This window comes from Toxorhynchites rutilus, chromosome 2 (assembly GCF_029784135.1).
Source record: "Toxorhynchites rutilus septentrionalis strain SRP chromosome 2, ASM2978413v1, whole genome shotgun sequence".
NCBI lineage: Eukaryota > Metazoa > Arthropoda > Insecta > Diptera > Culicidae > Toxorhynchites > Toxorhynchites rutilus.
The window spans coordinates 73,584,548-73,605,402 of record NC_073745.1 but is presented as its reverse complement, the minus strand read 5'-3'; the positions used below and the strand labels follow the sequence as shown (position 1 = coordinate 73,605,402).

Below are 20,855 nucleotides of genomic sequence, written 5' to 3'. Positions count from 1 at the left end.
GGCTTGGCCACCGTCTGAGCCGCTTCAGCGGGCTTCGACCACGACCGTTTGCGCTTCACGTTGTCGTAAGTGACCCACTTTTCATCGCCAGTCACCATCCGCTTCAGAAACGGGTCGATTTTGTTGCGATTCAGCAGCGATTCACATGCGTCGATACGGTCAAAGATGTTTTTTTGCGTCAACGTGTGTGGCAAGCTTCTTCAAATGGTTAATAACGGTTTGATGACTTATCCCCAGCTCTTGGCCGATGCTACGGCTGCTACTATGTCGGTCTTTCTCGGCTAATTCAGCGATTTTGTCGCAATTTTCGACGACAGGCCTTCCGGAGCGTGGCGCATCTTCGACTACCTCTACACCAGAACGAAAACGTTGAAACCATCGTTGTGCGGTGGAACTGGAAACTGTATCGGGTCCATAAACTGCACAAATTTTATTGGCAGCTTGAGATGCATTTTTGCCTTTGTCATAGTAGTACTGTAAAATATGTCGGATTTTCTCTTTATTTTGCTCCATATTTGCGACACTATAACTCACGAACGACTTAACCAAACAAAACACTGTCAAAGACTATATTACAGCGCTTTCCATAAGCGGTATAAATACCTTTCCAACGAGCTATAGTATGACTCGATACAATGAATACAACTAGAACTACGCGCTTACAACGACACCTCGCGGAAATACCGCAGGACTTTTTTGACAGCCTAATATTATAATGTGAAATTTCAGTAAAAAAAAAGTGTGAAACTGTACCGCACTCCGAAATAACACATTTTGCGATCATTCACACCGAAGACCAGCATTTTTCACTGATTCGTTCAGTCAGAGTGGACCAAATTTATTTTTAATATACTCAGAATGTGTATATTTTACACTAACGGGTTCAAGCACATTTCAACAAGGTACCTATCAGCTTCAAGAAAATGTTTTGTTGGTTTGAATTCGGCGCCTGAAAATTATTTAAATTCAATATACAAATTATTGATACATGGTCCACTCTGTCTGCACATGATATAGAGCTATTTCGCCACAGTAAATGGTACATGGTCCACTCTGACTGCATACTCTGAGGGGTTTTCGTTGATCAATCATAACAATTTCGATCCGTTATTCCTGCTGTATGTGAGATTTTTATATATGATAAATGTGGTATGTAGTTTACATAATGCGTAACCAAATGTAATCAATAACTCGAAATTTTTAATTATGCGACTTGGTCCCCTCTGACTTAATACCGACCAGTTGTGAAACGCAGTGTATTGTTAGAGTGATTTTCAGCCGTTGGTTGGTTCATTTCTTAACGTGAGAATTCTGTGCTTTGTACAGTTTCGTGTGAAGGAAAACAATTTAATAAGGTTTTGACATTCGGTCAATAAGTAAAAAAACAACATCTGTGTTCATTTGGCACCACAGTCGATCACAGTTCAGAAAATTAAGTCATTATTTTTAGATAATAAATTTAAAAAATAGCGTTCAAGTTTCCCGTGGCAGTAGATGGATTATGTATGGGATTACACCCAGGTTTACGCGGTTTTTTTTCCGCGGTTTTTTCACGAGGTTTTTTACGCGGATTTTCTAATCAACGCGGGTTCTTTTACGCGGATTTTCGAATTAACGCGGTTTTTTACGCGGATTTTCCAATTAACGCAGCTTTTTTACGCGGTACCCGCTTAAAAAACGACCAGTGCAAATATCACATCACCCCTCAGCTCAGATTTTTCTCTCATGTTCCCTCAGAGCATATTACGGTTATTAGTGCTTGCAATGGAGCTTAGCGCTTAGTGCCGCGCCTTATCACGATTCTTACGTGGATTTTAGGTGTTGGGTAACGAGGAGCTCGCCGGGCGGTACAACGGGACGGGGTTTTTACGGGCAGCGATTCGTGAATGTCTTATCCTGTCTTCTTAGCTCTGGACGGTCCAACAGTTGTACTGCACGTGCATCGGTAGAAGAGTGTACAAATTACTTCTAGCAACAGCAGATGACCTCATTCGTGATGAAAACCGAACTATAGCTACCAGTAACCAACGAAATTGCGGGAAAAAACTACGGGTTTTCGGAAGCGAGCAACACTCAACTTTTTACTTCTGTTCTACGTAAAGATAGTCCCATTTGATATCTATCATTAGGTGACATGGTTTTTTACGCGGATTTTCCAATTAACGCGATTGTTTTTACGCGGATTTTCGAATTAACGCGGTTTTTTTACGCGGATTTTCCAATTAACGCGGTTCTTTTTTACGCGGGTTTTTAGGAGGTACGTATCCCCCGCGTAAAAAAAACTGGGTGTACTCTAATTGAAGCATTTTGGAAGCTCATGCCTCGCAAACTGGTAAGTTTTCAGTCTGAAAATTGAAGACGAATGGCAAAAATTTATACTTTGCGAATTAGGTTCGAGGTATTACTAAATCGCAATTCCATCATGATCGCGCCACATCTTTATTTTATAACTTTGCTAAATAACTCGATCTCTTTGAACATTATAAACCGATCAAGTATTACTGTTTCGCATGACCTTGAGCAACAATACTTTGTCGAATTTCTAAATTGAAAGCCGACAGCCCAAATAAAGTAATACCGTGGGATGCAGTTTGCTACTTTCGTCAGTGTCCGTAGCTCGAATGTAACCCAATTCAGACGCTAGGAATGCATCGTAAGCCACTTGAAACGCGTTGTTCACGTTACGATCAAACATTACGTCAGGCCCGGTTTGTCAAAATTCGACTCGAATCTCTAGTCTCTTTATTGGGGCTAGAGGCAACAGTTTCACCGGTTTCCACGGACCGTGAAATTAAAAGTGACCCCTTGGTTTCGCTTTGCGACACGAATGTCTCACTGCGCACCAAAGCGCTACAATGGCGGCTGCAAACAGCAACAATCGATCGCACTGTTTACGCTTCAATTTGGGATGACCGCGGGAAGTCACCATTCGGATGTTTGCCGAAAAGTGGAGAAAAGTAAATGTTTATGCTCCATTTGGCACATAAATACAAATGTGTCTTGTGTTGGGCAAGGTCGTCCCCCCCAATTTGGCCGTACTTGAACCACGGTTAGCAGGTAGGCTGAGGATCTTCGGAGATTGTATTTTAGTTTTTTTTCTTCTTTTGCTTTGAGCCATGACTCAGCAGCTTAGCTGCTGCTATCGATGCCACAATACAACAGCACAATAGGTAACCAACGGTCGATTCCGTAACCAGCCAACTATTATGTCAGCTTCTGAGTAGTTGAAATGGTCGGATCATATACGGCTATAGATCGCGACGTGATAAGCGAAGCTATCCCAACGAAATGACGATGAGAAGCCAAACATACCCCTCACTTCGAACAGTGTTTTATTCCATATCAGTGCAATTCCAAATGAATTCGTCCAAAAAAATGCAGATTTTAAAAACATGTAGTTTTGATTCGAATGAAAGTTTGTATTCCGTTTGGGTTGGAGGAAATATGAGTTTTCCACAGCATTCGGGAATTTTTTGACTCAAGCGTAACTTTTGAAAAGGACGTATCGATTTTAGTAGGAGAAATCTTTGATAATTTATATCTAAAAAACTATGATTTGTACCGAAATAGTGTCTTAGAAAGAATTATAGAGTATTGATGTCTAAACATGAAAAAAATATACACTGAGAAAAAAAATAAGTACTCTTTTTTTATTTACAAAAAAAAACTTTAATTTGCAATATCCAAAATACATATTTTTTTATTTTTAAATATAAAATACAAGTCATGTGGAAAATTTAAAAAATGGGCCCAAGATGGTAAAACTATTTTTGACGAACTTTGTGGAACATCAAATTTTTATGAATTTTCGAAACTTCGAATTTCTGTATGTTAATAATCATTTTTAGCCACAAATTATGATTTCTGATGTGATTTAAAATAAAAAAGCTCATTATAAATCTCCTTGTAGCCATTCTCGAGAAATTTTAAATTTTTTTTTTAATTTATTGTCTTTTTTATAGTAAATATTCCCTTTTAATATGTTTGTCGTGTTATACCATTATGTTCATGAAATTTTATGAATTTGCTTATCATTTCCAACAACTTTTCCAAATACATGATTATGGTAAAAATATATGTTTAGGAGATACGTTGAAAAACATTTGAAGACATGTGGATTAACACAAAACGTAGCGATATTGAAAAATCTTTTTTATCTTAATACAAACTTTTAACATATTATTCGTGTTACACAATCAAAACACGAACAGTAGAATTGAAATCCCAACAACAAATACACCTTGTTGATTCAACCGGACGTTATGGGTACAAATATAATTAACTTGTTTACGTTATGCCTAGATTATACCTGAAGTCAGGTATCTCTAAGCTACCTCTGTATAGGTGTATAAAGTCAGGTGTCTTTAAGCTACCTCCGTACAGGTATATAAAGTCAGGTCCCTTTAAGGTACCTCTATAATGTATATAAAGTTACTCATATTCAAACATCGTTCATCAGTCTAACAATCTTCCTTATAGAGTGAATAAGAGTATATCACAATGGACTACAAGATTATTTTTTTCGTGTTGTAGACCGTTTCCGAAGAAACGGTAAGAAATGTTCATCTGAAAAACGTTTCTTAACCGTGTCAATGATTGAGAAACTTAAGTCAATGGGATGCAATACCTTTTTAGATACATCTTTAAAAATTTGCGGATCATGCCGTTTATCTGTATACTCTTCCAAACCAAAGCAGTGTAATACTGAGGAGCAGATCAGTACAGCAGTAGGAAATACTTTTGAAGAAGTGCCATCAATAGTTTCAGTCGTTTCAGCATCTTCGCAAGATTCCCAAAACAGCAATATACCAGAGTATTCTCGAGCGTACAACATTGAGCTATTCAACAAGGGAATCGCCGGTATTAACGTTTCACCAATAATGACGAAAAGACTTGGACAGTCTAGTTACCCCGAACAAAAATTCAAAGAAATTTCTGAAGGTATTAAAAGAAATCTATTTTCCTTTTCACATGAAGAAGACGAAGAGTCGAACTTTAAACAAAAGGCAAAAGAGTTTGATGAGGTTACCAATCAGCTCAAGGAGAAATTTGATCACACAGAGACAACAAGATCAGAAAAGTTAGAATTTGAGCAGTTTTGCCTAAGTCTTGGTCCGTGCAAAAAATGGAAGAACCACATAGCAAATATGGACCAAGTTTAAGTGAAGATGTTAAAAAACATGTTTCGGAATTTTATAATGACGACGATATCAGTCGATCATTACCTGGAGAAAGAGACTATGTTTCTGTAGCCAAAGATGGGAAGCGTCAAGACATCCAAAAAAGGTTATTAATAACATCATTACGGGAAACTTTCAACAGATTTTAGGAAATTGCAAAATTGGATTTAGCTCTTTTTCATCTATGCGTCCGAAACATTGCAAATTGCTGAGTAGTTCAGGAAATCATAACGTTTGTGTTTGTACATTCCATGAAAATGTAAATCTTATGCTTCATAGTCTCAAAAAATATTCCTTTAACATTGAATGCAAAGAATATATGGATAAAACACTATGTAACATATCAAATAGATCAAAATACTGTTACCTTCGTGAATGTTAAAAAATGCCCAACAATGGACGAGTTTGGAAACTGGTTTCTAGATGAGCTGCAGGAACGCAATTTAATTGAAATCACTTATGCACAATGGATTTCTAATGATCGATGCGACATAGAAACTTTTGTTAAACCGGTGGAAGAATTTGTATCGTATTTTCGCGAAAAAATAGAAAAATGTCTTACTCATGATTACATTAAAACACAACAGTCCACATTTCTTAACAATATAAAAGCTAATTTGCAAGAAAATGAGGTTGTTGTGATTTGCGATTTTTCCGAAAATTATTCATTTGTGCTTCAAGATGAAGTTCAAAGTCATCACTGGAACAATGATCAAGCAACAATCCATCATTTCGTTGTTTATTATAGAGATGAAAAAGGTTCTCTGGCAAATTTAAGCTTTGTAGATATATCTGAAGTTTTAAGTCATGACACAATACCTGTGCAAGTATTTATTTCTAAATTGGTAACATTTTTGAAACAACAAATGCAGGTAAATAGAATAAAATTCATGTCGGATGGTGCTGCATTCCAGTATAAAAATAGGAAAAATTTTGCGAGTTTATGTCAGTTTAATTCGAAATACGACATTGACGCTGAATGGCATTTTTTTTGAAAAATCACACGGCAAAGGACCTTGTGATGCAATTGGTGATACATTAAAATGGATGGCAACAAGAGCTAGTTTGGCTAGGCAGCATGAACATCCGATTACGTGTGAAAAAACGTTATTTGACTGGGCTAGCAAGCGAAAAGAAGACTGTCTTACAAAATTGTCATTTTTTATATATGTCACAAGAAGAATATGACTCAAAGGTGTGGAAGAGTTGAGTAGTATGTATGATAACACCAAACAAATTCCAGGTACCCAAAAGTATCATTCTTTCGTACCTGTATCCGAGAATGAAGTAGCAGCAAAGTTGTACTCTAACGACAATGCAGCAAGTTATCATAATGTGTATAGAAATATAAGAAAATAACGAAAAAATTAAATGATATTCAACAAAATTGTTAGTTGATAAAAATAAATGTTGATAAATTATAAAAAAATAAAAATTCTCTTAAACTCCGATAAATATAGGAATTATTTGACCAAATTGTAGAGAATTATATTTTTTTCTTTTATAAATTATATTTTTTTTTCTTTTTTGTTGTTTTGTTCTGTTGGTGCAACATGTATAACATGTGAAAAGTTTGTATTAAGATAAAAAAAAACATTTTCTAATATCGCTACGTTTTATATTAACCCACATGTGTTCAAATGATTTTCAACGTAACTCCTAAACATATATTTTTACCATGATGATGTATTTGTAAAAGTTGTTGGAAATTATAATCTAATTCATAAAATTTCATGAACATGACGGTATAACACGACAAACATATTAAAGGGAATATTTACTATAAAAAAAAAAACAATTTACTATAAATTTACTATCTCGAGAATGGCTGCATTTAGAAGGAGATTTATAATGAGCTTTTTTGTTTTAAATCACATCCGGAATCATAATCGGTACGACTCATAGTTTTTGAGATATAAATTATCAAAGATTTCTCCTACTAAAATCGATACGCCCTTTTCAAAAGTTACGCTTGAGCCAAAAAAATCCCAATTGCTGTGGAAAACTCATATTTCCTTCAACCCAAACGGAATACAAACTTTTATTCGAATCAAAAATACTCATGTTTTGTCATTTGTCGATTTCATTTGGAATTGCTCATCAATAAAACGAAAATCGAAAAGCGCCGAATTGCTAGAAACCTATGATTGCAATAACACGGGGGTAAAACTTTTTTTTGATTTCTGTATGTCTAACGTGACTAACCTACTGCGCTACTGTTTTGACCCCTTAGCGTGTCTTTGTTCCACCTGGACGGATGGACTGTTACATTTACAGGTGAGTTTGCAGTGTTTGAGCCCGTCTGTCCGACTGCTACGTAACACCGCGCCCAGCGATGTTCGGCGAGATGAAAAATGCTAATGAAGAACTGTCCGAGAAGAGCAGTGTAATACATTTAAGCTTGATTTTATGCTAGAATTAATTTTCGTAGGGCGAAGTAATATATGCAGTCAAGGGCTTTATGAAAACATGAAAAATTCATGAGCTGAACGAGTATTTAAGATTCCGAAACAGGTTAAATTTTCGACTATTTCACTGCGCAAAGACTCATTCAAAACACAAAAAACAAGGGTAACCATTTGACTTCAGGCTCCCAAGCGGCTCACTTGCTGTCGGATTTCGCCACCTCGCTACCTAACGAACTCAAAAATGTCCATTTTGACACCCAAACAACTGCAGCTGCCATTCGGAAGAAAGAGGTCCAAATGGCGGACACAAAAGCTAGCGGAGAAAACATAAATGCTGCTGGAAGACAGCGAAAGTGTTTGAATGTGCTGTTGTCGGACAGCGACCTAGACGGTTGGGGAGAGAAGCAGAAACCAAACGCAATCTCGGCCAAGGTTAGAGGGTGCGGGCTTTGAAATGTAATAATCCAGACAACCAGAAGCAGCTTTGAAAGACCTATCGAAAAGCTATTATGTGACCAACATTCCTGGCGAGAAAAAGTGACAGTCAGCGTTTTGCGGTTCACTGCGCCGTTATTCGGCGTTGTGTTTGCAGGTTTGCAAGAGAACCCAAGCTTCTTTGGTCGTGAGTTTGAATTTCTTTTCTCGATTTCGGCGGTGAATGGCACAGAAATGACCGACCAACGGTAGGATGAAAACTCCCCGAAAAATCGGAGGTGATTGAGCGGATCTAACTACCGACCGAACGACACGAAAAGAAAGGTAACCAAAACTTCGCGACTTGTTGCACACAGCCGTTTCATGGGGTAACGACATATTGCATAAAAACGGCCCACCACAAGCCAATGGCCAATAAAGAGGTATTGATCTTAACCGAGGGCTCATTTAGATAGTGTTTTGCGCAATCCAAGCGTTGTAAAATCTATTGGCAGCCAGTGGTCGATCAGGTCAACTGAATTAGCGATAAACTCGATTGTTTTTGGGTTTTACTTAGTTTTATGATTGATGAGGTAAGTTGTTGTCGATGGATGTTGGCCAACTTTTTACGAACCACATTCGGCAGGATGTAGGACGCAGCTGACGGTTTAGTTTTCACTCTGCTAGCTTGGCTATTTTTATATATTCGGCTATTTTCCCCATATTTATATACATTATCGAAATGTGAGACGTTATGAATTTTATATTATTGAGTTATTAATAAAGTATCCGTTGTTCCTTGCGCAATTTTTGAATGATTTTTGGAATTTGCTAGTGCCTCTAGCCCGAATAAAGAAACTTGAGGTTCGAGTCCTTTTTTTTTCTTTTTGAATATCAAGTTGAATCAAGGTCATCATTATTTACAACTTTTCATCATTTTTAGGATAATTCCGATTTCATCCATGTAGAACTTCTGTGTTTTATAGACAGTATAGTTTATAGAAGAGTTCTGCAAAGATCGGAATGAATGGTGGTCAGACGGAGCAAGGTCAGATACATAAGGACAACCAAGCTCCCTCAATTTTTGGCACATCTTCAAAGATGTACCGATGTTGGATGTTGGAAAAAAAACATTAAGACCACTGCTCAAGCAAAAAAAGAAAGTGACAAAACTTTGAGAAAAAATAATCCAATCCAGCGCTTCAATCCATTTATAATAATTTATTTACATTGCTCGAAAAAAATTATAACATCTGTAGTTAATACAATAGTCACAATAGTTAAACTCTGGGACTCTGGGATTTACACCATAAAATACCCAATGCAAAATATTAGCTCAATTGGACTTCATTTACTAGTGTCACAGACGTTAAAATTAGAGTTTTTTTAAAACCAAAAAATCATCAAAAATCGGGGTTTTCAAAAAAATTGTTTTTTGAATACCAAATGTCTTAAAACTGCATAATACGTCGAAATTACAGTTATATAAAGCTTTTCATCAAAAAATATAAAAAAATATAGCGCCCGTTGTCCCGAGACTATGAAAGCATTAAAAAACGAATTCAATAAATAATAACGAGAACAGAATTCGAATTTTCTACAGGTGTAGTGTTTTTTGGTAATTGGCTTTAACTTGATATGTCGATCATCTGAATCGGTTTAGTAGTTCAAAAGTTATGAATTTTTGATAAAAGTCATTTTTGGAAAAAAGAGGAAAAAGTTGATTTTTCGGACAAACCTAAAAACTCCCCTACTGAAAAAATAAAAAAAAAATACGGGTCTAATGTTTTGCGATAAAGAACAAAACTACAACTTTTCACGAAAATAATGGTTCTCAGATTCAAATCATAACTCAAAAACGAAAAAAACGCCTCTCTGGTTTCGACATATATTATGTGAAAAATCCTCAGCTTTTCAGAAGAAAATATAAAAAATATAGCGCCCTTGGTCCCGAGACTATGTAAACTATTAAAACGAATACAATTAATAATAACGAGAACAGAATTCAAATTTTCTGCAGGTGTAGTATTTTTTCAAAAAATATCAGGTGATTGGTTTTAATTTGATATATCGATCATCTGAATCGGTCTGGTCAAAAGTTATGAATTTTTGAAAAAAAGGATTTTTTGGAAAAAATAGGAAAAAGTTGATGTTTCGGACAACACTAAAATGGAAATGATCACTCCACTGAAAAAATAAAAAAATATAGGTCTAATTCAAATCCAAAATGACCACCACTACAAAATGGTGAAACGGTGAATTTTTTTTTCAACACCCCATCAATATGAGTATCAAATGAAAGTGCTGTTAGAACGTGAAAAATCCAAATCCAAGATGGCCACAGTCTCCAAATAATCAATTACTTTTTTAAATGGTGTCATTCAGCTTAACCTGTTGGTATGTATATTTGAATGTCTGTGGGATAGGTACCATGTATTTCTGCAATCCCCTCAATATCGGTATTAAATGAAATTACTTAACTAATAAAATACAGTACATCATAAAAATAATCCGGGGAAAATTAGGTAAGAAGTATATTATTTTAAAAAGTTGAATGGTTTATTTATAGAGAAATATGCTCATGATACAAATAATGTACTGAAAACTAGAAAATAAAATAAGTAAAAAAAACTTGTAAGTCAAATGGTTTCTTTGTGATTAAACATATTTATTATGTTCTAAAAAACATGTTCTAAAAGCTAGAACATAATTAGGCTAGTAGCAGTTAGCAGTTATCATACCCCTTCCTTCATTAATCAAGGACATTTATGAGACTAAAATAAAATAGTGGGACACGTTGGATTTCCATTATCCGCATTTAATAGTTTCATCATATGCCCCGCGATTTTATTTTATTCTCATCAATGTCCTTGTCCAATGTTCTCGATATTGAATAAATTACGTTGTACGAGAAGAGCTTGAAAATAACTACTAAATAACAATCCAAATACCTGCACTTCGTACTAAAGGCAGATTATTTTTGGTATCAGTGCTGAAAATAATCAATTCATTCATTTGAATTCGAACGAACAGTTACCATCAGTCAAGGTTGACTACACTTCTCTTCACACGAATAGCGCTGACTCAAGAGCTGCTTTGGCGAATGGGCATATTTCATTCATGCTGATCTCTTCTCATTGTATTCCTTCCAATCGATTGAATAACCGAACCTTCATTTAAGCCGCTCGTCATGCTGTTATTTGATTTTTTTTTTCGTTTGTCCATATCAATTGAACTAGTGACCGAGGCTCAATTGACACTCGACGATGCTCCGGTTTGTTTTCAGAGAGAAACAGAGAAACAGCTGGCAAGAGTGATTTTTTTATTTCTTTCATTCTTACGCTCCTCACATTACTGTGAGAGTGTGATGCTTACACATGAGTAAGGGGTATTTGGAAAAGTTCTCCCGTCGCCTGCTCTGTGTATGCCTTGCCTATATGGAAGTGAACTAGGACTACTTCGGCATTCGCCGTCAACATAATTTGAATTGACTAGAAAATGAATTGACGAGCGTTGAGAGCTAGGATGCCTGATGAACTATTCTAGTCAATTATTATTCCAGTTGACGTGACTAATGAATAAAATGCCTCTTCATTCAACATTCAACTTCATTCAATCTCTTTACCAGCGTACACAATCTTATTTTTACGTCCATATAAAGTGAAGCGAAAACTTGATTTTTTGATGCAAAAAGTAGTTACTCCATTAATGGGCGGTTCATTGTCTATCCACTGTGAACTCAAACCAACGGAGTTAGGCAGTTAACAGGTATGCTATATAGGTCATCGCGTTGTTATTCGTAAATAACGTGCAGTTTGGGAGTAATTCTAAAAAAATTTTTGTTCACTTTGTCTCCGAGTTCAATAACATACAGAAAAAACAGGTTTATATCAAACAAATTTGTCAGTGGATCTGAACACAACACTCCACGCTATTTTGTACGTGTGAGTAATTTTCGTGTACGATACAAAAAAATCTAGCACACCTGTAGTATATGCCAACCGCGTTGAACTTAAACATCGATATATGCATACGTGATACATAAGAGAGAGAAACGAATTCTTTGTGGTGGGAGTCACTTCAATATGCATTGAAGCACATTTGACCGGGAAGAACGAAATGCGATAGTCGAGTCGTAAAGTGAGATAGCAACTAAACGCCCGAATGACTGTTGAGTTATGTAGACGCAAAACTGCCGGAAGAAGCCAAAACTCATTTCCAATTGAATACGAAGGCGACATTTTTCATAGTCCGTTGATTATCTTCTGTTGAATATGACTTTGCCGAGCCCTGGTACCAACTGTAGCCCAATAATGCTTTTCCGGGCGAAAGCTTTAACAGTCTTACAGAAGGTCTCTGTTATATACGAACATTGTAGTGATGAATTGGAAGTATTATTGGAGTATTCTAGTGTAGAGACAAGAATTTCGGGCGATTTCTTGAGTTTCGTAAAAATAAAACAAAGAATATTTTTAGTATCCATTATAACATTATTAGTTCATCTATCTTTCAGCAAATAAAAAAATTGAACGGAAAAAAATATTCAGCATCAGAATAGTTACAAGCTGATGAAGACTATGATGTAGACTAGAATACTGCCTTAAACAATCATACAAAAGTCATAGTTTTTTCTTCCGATCCTCCATAACATCGACAAATGACTACGGATGCATTTCAAATGACCAAATATTACCAAATATTATTCATATATTAATAATAATTTTTTTGTTTTGTTTTTTTTTGTTTCGAGAAATAGTTTAATACCATCGGGGCTTAAACAATTCTCAGCTGTAGCTGTAGACATGTATATAGTTTGGGTTCAATAAAAGTTCTTAATTAAAGAACATGCTTCTATTCTTCCACTTTGGGTCATGCGGATAGAATCAAATTGGCTGTCAAAAAGAATTCAATAGGAATGTTAAAAGAGATCCAATAGTCGGTAGGGGGAAAAGGTGTTGATTTTCTTCTAAAAATCCACAACACACAAAAGGTATCGTTGTTGAAGGCAAAAATAATCGAATATTCAAACATGAACGGAGTACTTTAGCGTTCAAAAACGTCATGGCCTAAATTAAATTTTGGTAAGAACTGAATTTTTACTATTATTGAGTTGTTCTGGACATAATATCAATTCAATTTTACGTCTTTCCAAATGTTTTTCTATGATTCTGAACGCTGGAAATATTTTATTTGCTAAAGTTTTTCCGTGTTCAATATGTGCTTTACTAACGGTTTTGATGAAATTATGCTTCAAATCGTGGCAGTTAGGTTTAACTATTGGAACCGGCAAAAAAAAATAATATTTCGAACATACGTTTCCCGAATTTCCGATGAATTTTTCACATAGCTGCGTGTAGCAGGAATCTTACGTCTCGAAGCAATCAAATCATTTCTACTGAAAGATAATCTTTCTTGGGTGAAATTCTGGTTGGCTAAGAACATAAATAAACAAAGCCCGAGTCACGAATACGTTTGTTTCTTTGATCGGAGAAACATTCGTCAGATAGTGCACGGGAAAAGTTCCAAAAATAAATTTTCGTGCAAAATGCACTTGAAAATATATTCCATTCACTCCGCATGACCTAGCTTCCACTACTTCAGCGCTTTCCTTATTGAGTGAATCAAGATACATTCCAAAGTATGGACCATAATCCAAAACATTTAGTGAGAATGTGCAATTCCTGAGATCCAAGATTGTCAGTTTAGAATCACCAATTTCGAACAAGTTGAAAAAAGCTGCTTCTGATTTGGTTTTTTTTTTTCTTTTATTACACTTAAGAACCATACCAATTGGCATAAAACATTCATGGGAATTCAATGCAGAAGACGCTGACAAATATTTTAGACCCTTTGATTCAGTGGATTGGGGACCACCATCCCTAAGCAATCCTGATTTCGTTGTGAGATGATTATCTTTTAAAATTATTGTTGTTAACGCCTTCGGGCTTTATGGTAAATAGAAATCATACATCACACTGAATATTAAATCGTTTATGTCGTCGTTGTAAATTATCATTTAGAGGCCAAATTCCATGAATTGTATCATTTTTCATTAGTCATTAGTATTCAAATGACGGTCAAGTCTCGGGATTTATACAAGCAATAGGAAGTCATGAAGCTTGTTTTTTTGGAAGAATGTTTCCCAATTTCCAACTAATTTCAGTGGAGTACCTGTAGTTCAATTATCTGTACATCTTTAATGTTCTATCAAAACAGAAAGCTCTCCAAGACACATAATAAGAATTGGATCATAAGCAATGGCAAGGCATATGTTATACAGTAGGGGTGGCCAAACTTTTGGGCATCACAGGCGACTAATCGTTCAAATGTAAGGCTGCGGTCTACTAACGTTGACTTTATCAAAAAGTCATTAGAAAATTAATGAATAACAAAACAAAGTCTTAACCTGCTCGTACTCGCGCTTAAAATCATAACTCGTAGACTCGCGCACAGTGTCACAGACTGTGCATGTCTCTGTAGTTTAGCTATTGTGTATTTTAAGGCGTTATTTGTATTTATCCATAGTGAAAAAGATATTAAATGAAACAACTCCAGAAAATATTTTTTCTTTAACATAATGCAGTTTAAATAATCATTCAGTTCAGCCTCCTTAACACAAAAATATTTACTATCGGTATGTGAGGTCGTATGCTCGGATATAGAGTGGTTAATTAATGAAAAAACATAGGTCATACAAATAAATATTCAATGATACATTATTCCATAAAATAACAATTATTATCAGTTACTAAAAAATTGATAATAATAATTTATTTTTTTACTTTATTTAAGTCTCATCAATAAACAGCGTTGATCTTTTTAAGGAAATTGTCATTAATGAACATAAAAAGCATTTATTATATTTACATATTACATATTACATCATTATATTCCTCAATTAGCTAGAAGTATAAGAACTATCTATTGGAATTATTGGGCCCTATTATGTAAATTGTATCGAACGGTCAATTCAACCCGAGCAATTTTCGTATTTTGTAAATCGATTGAATTGTATCGAATCGAGTTCTATCTCGAACGTGATGTGTTTCGAATTACATATGTTGCCGAAATGTTTTCCAAAGTAATATATCAGGAATGCAAAAAGGAACCCAAACAGATTTAAAAACTATGCCGACTATGTCTCCAGAATTTTTAATTGGTCATTTAACAAACAATATTTCTGGAGAAAACATTGTTGAAATTGTTCCTAGTGACATTTTTTTTTTGCTTTTTTATAAGTTAAGGTCGAACAGCTGAATGTGTTTATATTAACACGTAGGTGTACGGGATGCGTCATTTTGACATTTTTTTTTAAAAGGAAAATTACAAAAGCCATTTTGCATTTTTATTTTATTTGTTGTAATTTTTTTATCCATTGATCGAGGTACATACATATTCAAGTCTTTTTTCTTCAAAAGTGTCGAGATATTGCAATTTTTTATGTGGTATACCTATTTCTACGGATGCGTCAATTCGACGCGATAGTAATGTAGACAACATTTTGAATAAACATGCCAACACCACATCAGTAATAAAAAGAAATATACCGACAATACTTTGATACGTTATCACCGTTATCCGATATCCTAATCTTAAATGAAAGAAGCGATAAACAACAGATGCCGAAAAGCAACAATTGAAAAAACGAATTGCGGAATGTTAATTGTTGTCAGAGTTCGAAAAGAGTCTGAAGATTTCAGAAACATTTCTAAGGTGGTTCGACACTCCACCCCCTCTCTAAGGGGGAGCTGCCATACAATGAAACACAAATTTCTGCATTACTCGAGAATTATTCAAGCAAATGAAACCAAATTAGGCATATGGAGGTTTTAGGGTGCAATAAATGTTTATATTTGTATGGTGGTTAGACACTCCATCCCCCTCTCCAAAGAGGGAGGGGGGGGGATGTGACTGCCATACAAATGAAACATAAATTTCTGCATTACTCGAGAATTAATCAAGCAAACTAAACCAAAATTAATCAAGGAAACCAAACCAAAAAAATCAAGCAAACTAAAAAAAAAAGATACTCCTCCACCCTCTCTTAGGGGGGTGGGGGGCTGCCATACAAATTAAAAACAAATTTCTGCATAACTCGAAAACTAATCAAGCAAATGGAGCCAAATTTGGCATGTGAAGATTTTAGGGGGCACGAATCGTTTCTATGGTAAATAGACAGTCCTCCCCCCCTCTCTTAGGGGAGAAGAGGGGAGGGGTCTGTCTTTCTTCTATCATATTTTCTAAATCAAAAATTTATTCCATGTAACGGAGAAACATGTTATTTGCAAGTGGTTGAAAAATCTTGAACGAGAATTATGTCTGAAAATAATCTGATATTATAATTATGAGTTTTGGTAGAAGTACTAATTTTAATTTTTTTTAAATTTTTTAATTAAAGGTATATTCAACGGGGTCGATTAGAAGATCAATCAATGAACAGTTCTGCGATTGGGCTCATGAACTTGCGCTTAGTAAGAAAACGTGAATGTTTGAAAGTATTGATAACAAAAAACAAATTCCGGGCGGGACGCAGTTTTCCGGGTCAGCTAGTCATCTATATATGTCTAGGAAAGGAAATAAAATTCTGCGAAACATAGTTCGTGTTTGTGAGAGGAGTTCTGTTTCTGGAGAAGATGAAAATGAAGTGATTCGTGGAGGGAATCGAGATTTTGGAATTAAGAGAAAGTATGCAGGAGAATCATTCATTTGAGCAACATAATAGAACTTGTGAAAAATTATACCGAAGAAGAAGCACTTCGTGTTTTGAAAAGGGATTGGAAGAATTCACCACAAAATTCCCAAATACGATTCTCAGAGATGAATTTATGCAAATGCTTCGATTTGTCCGATTTGACAAAAAATAACCGAACGATCTTAACATTTACGCATCGACAAATTTACTATGATATCCGAAATATAGAATCAATTTATACACAATAGCCAATGTTGCCATAAACCTCACGAAAATGTTTCAATAGACGAGCAACTGTTCTAATGCTCGTTGCAAATTCACATCATATATGCCAAATAAGCCGCACAAATTTGGCTTAAAGTTTTGGTTGACAGTTGATATTCAATTTAAATACGTTATAAATGAGTTCCCTTACTTAAGCAAGGATGAGACGCAAACTTCAACATCCTTGGAAGAATTTGTAGTTCTAATGTTGGCCGAACCATATCTTCATCGAGTGAAAAATATAACCACGGACTATTTTCTCACCAGTAATCCTCTAGCTTAAAGAATAGTTGCAAAAAAAACCAGTTCAGTTGGTACTAATCGAGTCAAGAAATATAAAATGAAGTTGTATTCTTCAGAACATTCATAAATCTTACAACCATTTTGTTTCATTGAGGTTAGCATAAACACCTTAAAAAATGGTCACGGCAAAAGGTGGACGGATATTTAATCCATTGCGTTTGGAGGTGACACTATCCTAGACTAGCTGGCGGGCGCCTAGGAATACTTACGCGGGCGACCGGTAGACCGCGGACTACCGTCTGGCCATCCCTGTTATACAGCCTTCGTGTTTCATGTATGTGGAAGATGGTAGGTACTGTACGTTGGCCCCAAAATTTCACCAATTTATTAATAAAACATAATAAATTCACTCTTTTTTTTTTCGAAATTCAACCTTCAAAAATGACTCGTCAACAGAAAGAGCCATACTGGATTATCCGAATGTGTAAACGTCACAAATGATTGAAAATTCACAGAACAATCCATCGGTTATTATTTATGACGCGATCAACTAGTAAGAAGAAGTGGCGAAGCACTTTCGGCTCAAAGTCACACGTAATTAAGAAACCGGATGATGCCGGCAATGAAGAAAAATGATGGATTGATACGTGTCTATACAGGTTAGGTGCTCCAAAAACAGACCTTCGACATTCGTCTAGTTTCGATTTTAGTAACACAAGTTACATAACCGCTTCAAGAAGTTAGCATAACCAAAACTTAGTAAACGGTGGTCGATTAAAAGTATTTTGGATGGCGCAATTGTCGATCCAACATGTCGAAACAACAACAACAGATGTCATCTCAATCGGAGCGAGGCTAACCACCAAACCACTTTCGTTTAGGCTGAGCTCCCTAAACCAGTCCACGCCGCAGCAGCACTCCAAATACATTATAGGAAAGCTCCAATTTGCATCCATTCCGATTATCTTTCGAATAAAAAGCAAAGAGTGTAGGTACAGAATGGTATTTTCAAATTGGCACCTAGTCGACCGGGGTTAGTCAGTGGACAGAAACAATGCCATTCACTTTTTTTCCCACTCATTAACGCACCATAGCTGATGCAGATCCATGGTTGTGGTAAAGGCCGCACTCCGTGGCAAAGATATGACGGCAGGGCAGACGCGGTAGGACCCTACAAGTTACAAGTTCACCAGGCCTTTGTGCAGCGGGGAAACATTGGCAATGCGCTGAATGCACTTCGACGGTTCGGTCGGAGGCTGGCCGTCAATCACATATAGTCTTAAGAGACGAGGCGAGTTGCTAGGCGGTGTTGTAATCTGTGTAATTGATTCGAGGCAAAACAAAAAACGATGGAAAAAAGGGAAAGGAAATGCATTTTGCTTTTGCTGCGAAGGCATCTCGTGAAACTTGCACTGCCATTGAAATGGTGGTTTTATTACGTCGGTCGGTGATTACGATATTATAATCGCGTCACAATATCATTATTAAACCACTGTTTGTTATCGGCGAACTTGACCGTGGCAAAGTTGTAAAATCAACCAATTTTTTTTTGTCTACATCTTGTTACACAAAGAAAGAACTTACGCAATAGCGGAACAAACTTGACACTGTCTCAGCACTACACAATAACCTTCATCACTATGACCGCATTCAGAACCTGCAGGTAGTCTCGGGAACTATCCACACTGTACTAAACCGAGTTCCGGTTCTGTCGGTCTTATGTACCTTCTGACATAATTACCCTCAATGTCAACACAAAAAAACCTCAAGTAGGACCGAGTTCCAGAATTCCGAACTTGATATGGTTCAAGAAATAATCATGAATGACGCGAACCAAGGATTTTCACCTGATCTTCCTTAAGCTCGACTCAAGCTGATCGTTGCATTTCGCTCGGTACCAATAATTTAAACCCCTCCTCTTGAGACCACCGGTAACGAATATCCACAACCCGGCGAAGGAACACTCCTTTCACTCGTCGTGCGGTGTTTTCTCAACTTATTTTCCCGATGGATCGAAACCCGTTTCGAATACAAGGAAACAACACTCGACGCATCGTCATCACGCCGTGGCAAGTCCTCGCAAGGTCGAGGAAATGCTGTGTGTTTGTAGGCCAGCTTCAGCTCGTCGAAATCAATGAATGAGTACCCACAATAGGAGACTTGGGATGCTGTTGACCTTGACAGGCACGATCGGCTTCAATGGCTGACCGTAAATAGAAAGAGCAGCATTCCCAGCTGAATTAAGTTTCTCACCGCTTATGGAGACATCAATAATGAGATGAGTGCTGTCCTCGACGCGAGAAATATGCGCTGTTGCTGCGGTTGCATATGCAAGTGAGGCGATGTAAACAAACCGTCTGCTTGATTGAAAGGGTATTTGAAATGATTCATAGAAAAGTTGTTGTGATTGAACGTTGCTGCGATCGTGCATCTTCAACCGGTAATTGATCATTTTTCCGGTAGTTGTAACTGTAAACTCTTCTCCATGTTAGCCTTGAATGTGGTGTAGTGTTTCCTTATCACATTGAATTCAGTATGATATTATAAAGTGTAGAAAAACCATCATGAAATTAAATAAAAAATATTTTCTGGAGTTTTTTCATTCAATTATATTTTTTCTTCTTTTCCTTTTTCAAAATATCGAGTGCTTTGTGACACCCCTAAATCATGTCCGATTGGGCTGAAATTTTGCACAGGTCATTTTTTGGGCCAATAAACAAAATGTACATGGTCGGTTCTTTTTGAATTCGATTTTTTCCATACCTTCATTACCTCTCAGGCTAAGTCCCAAAAGATCGATTTTCGGCCAAAAATGTGTTTTCAAAATGACACCAGATCTCGACGTTTTATGCATTTTTAAATCATTTGGCATCGAAAAAAAATCGATTTTCCTCCAAGGGGGAGGAAGCTTTTCGAGGATGAAAAAATTAAAACTTTGAGCGCTTTGAGACACCCCTAAGTCATGTCCGATTGAGCTGAAACTTTGCACATCATTTTTTTGAGAAAATTCTAAAACCACCGATCAACAGCAAGGATATATTTAATGATACGAAAATTATCGATTTTTTTTCTTTTTTTATTAGAGAGATTTTCAGAGAAGGCTGGTTCATTTCAGAATTATCGAATCGTTTTCGAGATTCATTCTAGTATCTAGTTGTATTTATTTTTTATTCAGATTCAACTTGATTCGGACATCAGCATTCCGTCTGCTGGTTCACTTCCAAACATTGTTTTTAGATAATAAAAACCAAAGTTTTCTCGAGCTGTCAAAACAAGACAAACATACTTGAAGAAGATATGATTCATTGGAATTAAATATACATTGTCCATTGTTGAGAGAAATAATGAACATTTGAAAACGGTCCGTAATCGGCTGTTTAGAGAAGTTTTCGTTTGATGTCGGAACAGATACGTTGTACAGCCTTTGTGTCAACTTTGCGAATGTAGTTCTTGATACTACCAATCATCAGTTTGCATTTCGTGGCTCTCCAGTTACTTTTGGAGCTATTTACAAGGTGCTCAAAATCCCGACGAAATCTTCGATTGGGCACCACTGAGGCAGAGGTGTTGAGATTGTTGGGGCAAATGGGATTGAATGGGTATTCAGGAACGATTGTGTTTTTTGGGGCATAATGCGATGACATTTTATCCGGC

General features: G+C 36.3%; 2 protein-coding genes across 6 annotated transcripts in view; one reads left to right on the top strand and one right to left on the bottom strand.

Moving 5' to 3' along the window:
• Nucleotides 1-20,855, top strand: part of LOC129771594 (D-beta-hydroxybutyrate dehydrogenase, mitochondrial) — a 285,257-nt gene that overhangs the window by 101,897 nt on the left and 162,505 nt on the right. The gene's annotated exons all lie outside the window — the stretch shown is intronic.
• LOC129771596 (elongation of very long chain fatty acids protein 7) overlaps nt 1-20,855 on the bottom strand; it is a 151,909-nt gene that overhangs the window by 68,782 nt on the left and 62,272 nt on the right. Inside the window, exon 1 of one of the 3 annotated variants that reach the window (XM_055775393.1) lies at nt 18,786-18,926. The exons of 1 other annotated variant lie outside the window; for it this stretch is intronic. The gene's annotated coding sequence lies outside the window, so the exon portion shown is untranslated. Of the gene's footprint in view, nt 1-18,785; nt 18,927-20,855 lie in introns of those variants that run through there. One more of the 3 variants, XM_055775396.1, reaches the window with a different exon arrangement.